Source organism: Asparagus officinalis, chromosome 7, assembly GCF_001876935.1.
Source record: "Asparagus officinalis chromosome 7, Aspof.V1, whole genome shotgun sequence".
NCBI classification, from domain to species: Eukaryota; Viridiplantae; Streptophyta; class Magnoliopsida; order Asparagales; family Asparagaceae; genus Asparagus; species Asparagus officinalis.
The window spans coordinates 34,544,909-34,549,253 of NC_033800.1; positions in this window are offsets into that span (position 1 = coordinate 34,544,909).

Genomic DNA, 4,345 nt, shown 5'->3' on the forward strand with positions numbered 1-4,345 from the left:
CTCCTTGAATTGTGGGATGTGACCACATCTTCTTCAGAGACGTCTAGCTGTTCCTCGAAACCATGAACGGTCATTCCAGGGATTGTGCTTTATGTCCTGTCACCTACGATGGGAAGGCCCATTCTTGTATGTGAGGCAACAAACGACTACTATCCGAGTGGATTTGACCAGTATTAATGAACCGCATTTATGAGTCCGCAGATCGATGAGGCGTCTGTCCGATCACCAGTACTGTGCGTGACCGCCCGGCGTGCTTTGAGCACGACGCTTTCTCCTTTCCGGTCAGGAGAGGCGGTGAAGTAGGTGTACAGTACTCGAGTGAGTCTAGCCAGCTTGCCGAGTGCCGGCGGACCCAGCTCCAGACTCAGACAGCCGAGGTGAGTCGCATTTATGAATGCTCAGGTTGACTCGACACCTGTCCAGCTCCTTCGCGCTGTGCGCACTGTGGGCGGCCGTTTTGACGGCCCTGGGGTACTGTGCTCTCTCTCCCTTTGGGTCGAGAGAGGGGGGAAGGCCCACCTCAGCACGTGGGGGAGTGGATACCCAGCTGTACTGACGGTTTTGGGGCTTGCTGGCGGATTCGACTCCGAACTCGGGCAGGCGAGTTGAGCGAAGAGCAAATTTCCGCCATCCTGATCGCTCCTGACTCATGCTGGCGAGTCGACCGTTAGGCGAACCTGGATTTGAGCACAGTCGACGTCTACGCGGTTTAGGTCCGTGTCAGAGAACTGGGCGTGCGAACTCTTCTCATAGACAAATTCCCTGTAGGCCCATAGAGGTATTTTTTACCGTCTACATAGATATACATCAAATCCTGATAAGAGTCACTGGGATGCTTTAGAAAGAATTTTGAGATACCTAAAATGAACTATAAATTATGGTTTACACTATAAAGGTTATCCATCTGTACTAGAAGGTTATTCAGATGCAAATTGGATTAGTGACTCAGTAGATGTAAAATCCACCACAGGATTTGTGTTCCTTTTAGGAGGAGGAGCTGTGTCCTGGAAATCTACTAAACAAACTGTAATGGCTAGAAGTACAATGGAATCAGAAATGATAGCTCTTGATACTACTAGTATAGAAGATGAATGGTTGAAAGATTTACTAACTGAAATTCCACTAATGCAAAAACCATTACCAGCTATTTCTATTCATTGTGATTGCAGGTCAGCGATTGACAAATGCCATCAAGAGAATGCAAATGTGAAGATGAATCGACATTTGAAAGTGCGCCATAAATCCTTAAGATATAAGATGAAAAACCATATAATAGCCTTAGATTTTGTAAGATCAGAGAAAAATCTTGCAGATCACTTAACTAAAGGCTTATCTAGGGCAGTGGTCCTAGAATCATCGAGGGGGATGGGGTTAAGCCCATAAGAAAAATCACTGCAGTGGCAACCCAACCTCGCAGAGGTTCAATGGGTAGAAACAAACTGAATGAGTGATTAATTGTTAGGAGCACTGAATTCATTTGCTCCCATCCCTAGGGTGATCAGTGCTCATAAAAAGCAAGTGAAAGGTTGAGTCTAACTCTTAATGAATCCAAGACCCATGAGGCAGGATGCTTACTTGCTCGCATCCTTATTAGGATTCACCTATATGTGTGTAGTTGTGAGGCCGCGACTATGGGATCAGGGCTGCTCCCTAGTAACACACATGAAAGATACCTGCGCAAGGCCGATAATAGCGCAACCCGTTTAGAATTCTTCAAAACTGTACTATGTGTGCTTTCTGTAGAAATCCGATAAATGAGACTGGTTCAAGGCGAAGTCCACCAAGCTCTCACGGATCTATACAACTGTCACTAAGTGAAGGTTCAAACCGAAAGGTACCTCCACCTATTACATAGTATAAGGGAACCAGCAATCGTATTTATTTTTAAGTTCTTCTTTTATTGTTATTTCTGAACTATTTTAAGTTTTAAGTTATGTGGGGGATTGTTGGAATTATATAATAAAAGATAACTTAAAACTTGACTTTGTAGAGGAAAAGAGGGAAAGTTTAGTCCCACATAGGAAATGGGATAGAAAAAAGGGGTCCTTATAAGCCTTCCCTTTCTCTCCTATGCCTAGAAGAAAACAAAGGTTATGCTCCACACCACACACGCGCGCGCCGGCCGGGCCGGGCTCGGGCTCGGGTTCGGGTCGGGTCGGGTCGGGTGGCGCGCGCACACGACCTGCGGACACGAATGCAGCTCCGGACTGAGGGGCTCTTAATCTGCTACATTTTTATTTTTGAATAATTAAAATATAATTTTTATTTTTGAACAATTAACATGTGATAAATATTTTGTAACAAAAATATTTCGTAACGGTAAAAATTTATTAGTGTGATTAAAAACGTGAAAAATATTTTGTGAATTTATTATGTAACGGAAGCGTTTTTTTTAATTTTATAACGGCTAAGCTTTATTAACGTGATTAAAACGTATTAACTACGAGTTTATGTAACGGCTGTTTAACCCTATAAAAGGACCAAAACCCGAATAGTTTTACACAGTGAAAAAATCAACAGATCTCTTCTCTCCTTCTCTTTTCAAAATAGTTTTCTGTTTACGCTGGTTCCCTGAAAGTCTAGAAGAATTCGCAAAACCTTCTTGAAGCTCGTGCCGACGAGAAGGAGGTCGCCTGACCGAGGGTCGTTGTATCTCCGGGGACTTTTGCCGCGTAGCCCTGTACGAGAGGGGGCAATTAGTTTCTTGGGACAGTGCTTGCACGCCTCGACCATCAGGCCGTATTTCTAACCCTTATTTCTTTTTGTTTGAATTATTTCTTACATCTGCGTTACAATATTAATCCGTGATTATCTATTAATTATTAAATTGCTTGAACTGATTTTCGTTATTGTCTAAACAGCTTATATTCCCAACAGTTAGCTCTTTGTCAAGCCACGGGCCCACGGGCCCGTTGGCGCATGCAAACCGTAGGACTCACCAAGAGCAACTTGATGTTGGCTAAAGTCCACAACCAAAATGCTACCATTAGTTGTTTTTGGGCCTTGGGCTTCTCTATTTAAGCCACTAACAATTCTTTACACTAGTCTGCGTGGGACTAAAGTAGGGGTGTCACACTCTTCCTCGAGGATCAATGCTGCATTTATGTCCTGAAGAACTTTTTTGATTTGTTCCTCCACGACTGCCACTATCATACCCCTCATTTGTGCTTGTTAGTCTTCTTCCCCATGAGAATTTGGACTACTCAATCTATCTGGTGATTCGTTGCCTTCCGTCATCATTTAAAGCTGATTGGAGTGGGCCCCATGGAAGGCGTCAGCTGCTAACCTATGAAATCAACTTACACGATTGAGTCCATAAGATTGGACTATGTCATAGAGGGTTCGTCGATCAACGTTGATGGTAGAAGTAGGTCTTCATGTCTAGGTATAGTTGAGTCTGCTTGACTTCACCTGAGACCATAGAAAAAGAATCAAATTGACGATGTTAGGCTGTCCACCAATGCCCCTTTGATGGTTAAGTCAGATCCTTAATAACAGGTTGTAAGCAAAAAGTGACTACGCTTGGATTTTTAGAAAAAGATGGCCCTTAACCGAGGTTGCCAGTTGCGAGCCTAGGTCAAAGTCTGATCTATTGAACTTGTTAGTCCATTCTTACCTCACGTAGGAGAAGTATTTATATCAATTGCCTAGGGAAGATTAGTCTTTACACGTGTCACCATCCCCAACTAAGATTGTTGCGGTATATACTTGGCCCTTGATGTTGTTACTTGGCTTGTAAGGTATTTAATTGGGCGACAAGTGTTATCATCTGGCAGTACCTCATTGCCATAAGATGGTACAATCAACGTATGTGTAGATCAACTTGTTATAAAAATTGGCAATTATAGAGATTGGTTAATTATTCGAGTGATATCTTCTAACATGGTATGTTGAGGATAAAACATGATTCGAATCAATTATATCTAGTTAGGGCGAACCACCATAAGAACTGGGCTAGATTAAGATAAGGCATAATAACTGACCTGTTGAGACCAGTTATCATGGACCGATATCGCTATACTTGGGCTTAGGAATCAGGTTCATAGATTGTGATCATATTGCAAGCTGAGTGCAGATGTCCTACACTTTAAGGGTTAAAATGTGTATGTGGCTGGCCGAGTTAATATTTCATCGTGAAGAGGTCTAACTAAGCCAATTGTAAAATTTATGATGTATGCATAACAATTTGTAAATTTATGAAAATAGTTGAGCAACCCTATTCACACTTTTGTGAGGAGATAAAGTGTATGGGGGCCACTCATCCACGAACGCGGCTGCAAACCGCGTGCAAAGCCGCGTGAAGTTTCTTGTTGCATGGGGGCCACTCCCTTTCTGTTTTCTGTGT